Genomic DNA, 6,000 nt, shown 5'->3' with positions numbered 1-6,000 from the left:
CAAAGGTTGCTTTTACATTATGGATTTTAACTCCATGATTCTTTCAGAATGATGTCTATATGGCTTCACAAATTACTTCCTACAATGGTGTATGGAAGCCTGAATTAGTACTCGTATTTGGGACTGTTGCTAGAGTTAAGAACTGTTCAACATAAGAGTGGTAAAATCGGGTCCTTAGCAATTTAAACATTTAGTTTTTGGTAATAAAAATGGTTGTATGGATGATGTGTTTATATTATCTTACTTCTACACATACCTTTCATCCCAGAGCGCTAAGGAATCATTGTATCCACCAATGCAGCCATCTCTGGGGTGGGACTTAGCAGTTGTTTAGCCTCATACAGCAATTATTATATCATTTTATTTATGTTACAATAGAGGCCAAATTGTGTATGTCTCCGCAATACATAATCTCCATCAAGTGTGCCTTCATGCCATGCTGGGGCATTGGGGTCAGTGCTTACTCAGCAGGAATAGTGCCATCTCCTGAATTCCACGCTACTCCCTGCAATACAGTTTCCTCTAGCAACACTCTGGGGCCCGTAGGTTAGTGAGTTCTAATTTGGAGGGTGGAATGCCCCCTACTGGATCACCCACACTTCAGCTTACATCACAAAAGTGTTCACTGGAAGTCCTTAATTCAATCACTGAGACAGCTCAGTTGCTGTTCATTTGAGGCGGTCTGATATGATCACAGAGCAAGAGGTTTGCACTTTTTGCCAAGAGTCTATTATAAACATCAGAGGTTCATGCCTTGCTCACATTTTTTTTTTTACAAGCTTGGACGAGTTGCCTAATTTAAACTCCTCTAGTCTGGTGCAGTATATTCAGATCTTCTTTCAGTGCCATGGTTGCCCTTATGTATAGCACTATTTTGTTCATTTCACTTCCGCTGGGCTACAAGTGGACAGAAAAAGCAGAACCTGCTCTCTGTGAGAATGTCAACATTAATAATTAATTTTAACTTTTTGGCTTGGGGATGAGGATTTTCCAACACAAGGCTGTTGACAGATATGGTGGCTGCTGCTGATGCCAAGGGGAAGTTCATACAGCCTCAGGTTTTAAATCCAGAACAGAAGGGAGTAAAAAGAAAAAGATGATACAATCAATTTATAAGCACTTGCTTCCACTCTGGCAAGACAATTTTACTTTATACCAGATGCCAGAAAGCCTTATTAAAAGGCATAGTGTTGTCTCAGTTATATTCCTGATATAATAGTGTTTTTCTCTAATAACATTCATTCTTTTGTCAGAAACTATGATTCTTTTTGCAAATACAGGAAACTTTGTTTTATGGTTCAAAGAATCATGCTGGAAATAAAGACGCAATCTAGCAGGGATTGATTTGGGTTCAGATGCTGGCTTTCAAACTGAGGACCAGCTGCATTACTCTGGAGTCAGTCTATTCTCTCCTTGCTGTGTGTAGCTCCCTTTAATAATTATTGTTTATGTTACAGTACTGCCCCAGATGTGCTAAGTGTCTTCCAAACAGATAGGAAGAGACAGCTAAGGTTGTTACCAACTCACATTGCCAGGGGATAATTTGTAGCTCTTAAAGTTAAGATGTTTCCTAGTGATCAAGAGGGCTATTATTACCGTTCTGAAGCAGAGGTTTAGAGTAGTTCTAGCAGATGTAGGAAGTATAAGAATATACCAGGAAATACTTTACATCAGAGGGAGACAACCTGCGGCCTGTGGGCCACATGCGGCCCATCAGGGTAATCTGATTGTGGGTCATATGATATTTTGCTGATGTCGATGGTCCGCAGGCATGGCCCCTGCAGCTCCCAATGGCCTTGGTTCACCATTCCCAGCCAATGGGAGCTGTGGCAAGCGGCAGCCAGCACATCCCTGTGGCTTGCTGCTTCCTGCATCTCCCATTGGCCAGGAATGGTGAACCATGGCCACTGGGAGCTGTTGGGAGGAGTGTCTGCGGACGATCAAAGTCAGCAAAATGTCTTGTGGCCCGCAATCAGATTACTCTGATGGGCCGCAGGTTGCCCACCACTGCTTTACATTATTATAATATATTTGTCCTGGATGATCCCTTTTGATAAACTATGGATCTAATCCTGATCCTCTTACTCATGTGAGGTTACTCACATGAGTAGTCCCATTGAAGGCATTGACACTACACAGGGCAGGATCAGGCCCTGTGGGCCATAGCACACCATTGATTTTCAGCATAATTCCCCACTGAAATCAGTGGCATGTGCTCCTTAAAAATCAAGGACACTGAATATCCCAGTACGCAGTACACACTGGAATCACTCTACCACTGAAATGCTCCCACCTCTGGAGTGCAAGGAGGCCAAAAATTAGCACCCTGCACATAATGAGACGTGAAGCTAAAGTCCTGAAAATTGGAGATCCTTAAAGATCCTATGACATGTTTCTCAAGAACTGGGGTAGGTTCCCTAGTCCCTTGGCCATACTCCAATTTAGAACATTATACTGACTACCTACATTCCCAGCCCAGTTTCAAATGGATGCAATATTCTTCACTTCCTGCCTTAAAATGCTGTTTAGCATTGTATGCTGTTAAACACCTACAGGCGTTCCACTCCAGAGGTGACCTCATGTCAGTGGGTGAAGATATGACTGTGTTTATAAGCCCAATCCTACAGGCTGATCTGCATAGGCAGCAGACCCGTACACCCACCTGGTCAGCTGAGGACAGCTCAAAGAGAGACAGGAAGCCTGAAGAGTGGGGAGGGTTACAGAAGTCTAGGAGTTCTATGAAGTGAGATCTCTTACCCTGTACCTGGGGAAAAGGTAAAAGCCTTACGTTGTGGGACACAAGCACACATCCAGCATGGTGTTGAGCTTGCCGAGGATTGTGTGAGGACTGTTTACAGCAAGGTGTGCAGGTGGAGGGAACCCCATGCTGTTACACTCCTACTGAATTCATGTTTATTGGAAGAGTATGACAGGAGCATTTATTTATACCCACTACTTAGGTGTCAGGCAATAAGCCCCATGATTACATGGCTACCAAGCTATTAGCTGATTTATTGGTGGGCATGCAGTGGAGGGCTTCCGAGAACTTGGCCAGAGTGAGAGGCAGCCCTAGCCAGTCTCAGTCACCTGTGCTGACCGTCGGGAGTCTGTCCCAGAGCACTCTGCAAGTGTCAGGATCGGTCAGATCCAGGGAGAAAAGGCCTGCTGAACAGGGCAGGTGGAATGTTGAAGCATCCCTAGAGGCAAAGGTAATTCTGTGGGACCAGTCCTGCAAAACCTTGCTCATGCAGTTATCCCTTACTTCTGCAAGTAATCCATTTGTAAAACCAAGCCCTTATTTTTAATCTGATCTGCTGATTTTTCAAATTTACAATAACTTTCTTCATCAGGTTAATGTTTTTACCTCAATACAAGCAAAAGTTTGCCAAAAAATTATTTACAATGAGAAAATCAAATCATGTTTCTTTTGCAGGAGGGCAGGGGGATTACATATTTGGAGTTTGGGAAAGGGTTTATTTTGAAGCCGCTCATATGGTTTTAGAAATTCATGTAATAGTGTGTGTGTGTGTGTGTGTGTGTGTGTGTGTGTGTGTGTGTGTGTGTGTGTGTGTGTGTGTGTGTGTGTGTGTGTGTGTGTGTGTGTGTGTGTACGCATCCGTAAAAGCTGAGTCCATCTAAAATAGGAAATATTGAATTCCACCTTCATCTGTTTCATAATGTAGTTTAATTTCTCTGCACAGATTACAGATAAATTGTTTCACAAAACCACATCACAGGAACTTTCATTTGGGGAGGGGGCTGGTTATATTTTTACTGCAGTTTTAAAAAATAATTTCCTGGCAATTTGATAATAAGCAAAACCCAGAAATGTTTGCCTCAGCTATCCCGACACATCAAATAAAATCCTTACTCAGGTAAAAAGCAGACAAGAGGTTCAGGATTTTGGCCACGTAATATATGGGTAAGAGCCCAGTGTTCCTTGATAATGCGTTGAGGAGAAGTTAACTATTCCGAATGCTCAGGACTATCAGGCCCAGATCCACAAAAGTATTTAGATGCCTAACTCCCCCTGAAATCAAGGCAGGCCTAAGTGCCTGATCCTAACCTGCTGAAGTCTATGGGAATCTTTCCTCTGACTTCAACAGGCTTGGATTCAGGTCCTAAATCTTGTTCTCTTTGGCCGTTCACATAATTTTCCTTTTTCATGGCTATCACTTAATTGAGAAGCTTGAGCCTCTTAAGTTTGCTACATCCCTGGGGACCTTGTCTGCATATCCCACTTGTCATTGTTGATTCAGGAGGCCATGTATCTCTCTGCTTCATTAGCCCTGCAGGAGCTCAGCCCTGCTCTTATGGAGGTCAAAGGATTTATTTTATTTTTTGCCTGTCCTGGGAGCTGAATTTAAGGTGAAAACCTTTGCTCATGGGTTGCTTCTTACTTAACAGTAGGTTTCATTCCAGAGAGTCACTAAGGAGCGGCCAATCATGTGCCAGGTTTTTAAAAATGTTCAGCACCCAGCAGCTACCACTGAGAATGGGGGAGAATCAGCTCCACATGCTCCACAGCTGAGAACAATGGGAGGTGCTCCTGTATTTGTTATTGCTTCTCAGGCTGCTCTCTTTCAGTATCCAGACACTGTCACTCAAATAAATTTGTTAGTCTCTAAGGTGCCACAAGTACTCACTCCTGTTCTTTTTGTGGATAGATTAACACAACTGCTACTCTGAAACTCCCCAGTAGGTGGCAGCAGAGTACAGATAATGCAGATAGATCCGTGGCCTGGATATTTTTGATAGAGGAAGATGAACTTGATAGTAAAGGATCTCAGACAATCAATAGAAAAAGGGGGGCCAAGCCTTATGACAGAGAAGGAAGGATGCAAAGGAAAATGAGCAGCAAACAGGGATGTCAAGAATCCCATTTTTCCCAATAATGATCCATCGGTCAATGAATAGTGATGATTAGAATCCAAAAGCTGCTGAATCAAGATGCTGGTAGTCATTGTGGGCAGCAGAAGTTGGAAGGGAATGGACTCTTGCTCTCTGGCAGCAGAGAACAAGGCAGTAACAGGGAAGTCAGGAGGGCATGTCTGGAGCCAGGTTTATGGCAGCAAGGAGTTATGCCAGTGGATGGGAGCTGCAGAAAGGTCCATAGTGCATCCAAAGTGGTTTCTGTCCCATGGCAGAGGCCATTTTAGCGACTTGGGGGAGAGGGTTAGAATCCATCTACAGTAGAACCCTAGAGTAACAAACACCTTGGGAATGGAGGTTCTTTGTAACTCTGAACAAAACATTATGGTTGTTCTTCCAAAAGTTTACAAGTGAACATTGGCTTAATACGCTTTGAAACTTTACTATGCAGAAGAAAAATGCTGCTTTTAACCATCTTAATTTAAATGAAACAAGCACAAAACCAGTTTCTTTACCTTGTCAAATCTTTTTTTAAACTTTCCGTTAATTTTTTTTAGTACTTTACATTTAATAGATTACTGTACTGGTTTTTTTGTTGTTGTTTGGGTTGGGTTTTTTTATTTTATTTTTTTGGTTTCTGCTGCTGCCTGATTGTGTGCATCTGGTTCCAAATGAGGTATGTGGTTGACTGGTCAGTTTGTAATTCTGGTGTTCATAACTCTGAGGTTCTACTCTATATACAAAATATTGGTAACAGTAACAAGTAACAGATCAAGATCTTCCCAAGCGTTACATGTAGCACTTACGAGATTTCTGCTTCAGAGCTGCACGTGAATTGCCCACAAGAAGAGGGGCATACATAACCTCCAGGACTAGACAGTGTCTGGAGGAAAGCCTAGTTGTGAAACTGGATGCTCTAACAGACAAAGCACAGAATTGGTAATCAGGAAATGTAGGTTTGATTCCCCTTGCAGCATGACCTTTGGTAAATCACTTTCCCTCTCTTTGCTTCAGTTTTGCCATCTGTAAAATGAGGCTCACATATAGTGTTTGTTCAGAGACTAGTTGTTTGTACAATTTGTAGGTATAGAAGGATATATGTTGCTATTGGGACAAATAAATAGATCA

This window comes from Gopherus flavomarginatus, chromosome 22, assembly GCF_025201925.1.
Source record: "Gopherus flavomarginatus isolate rGopFla2 chromosome 22, rGopFla2.mat.asm, whole genome shotgun sequence".
Taxonomy (NCBI): Eukaryota; Metazoa; Chordata; order Testudines; family Testudinidae; genus Gopherus; species Gopherus flavomarginatus.
Note: the sequence above shows the minus strand (reverse complement) of the source record.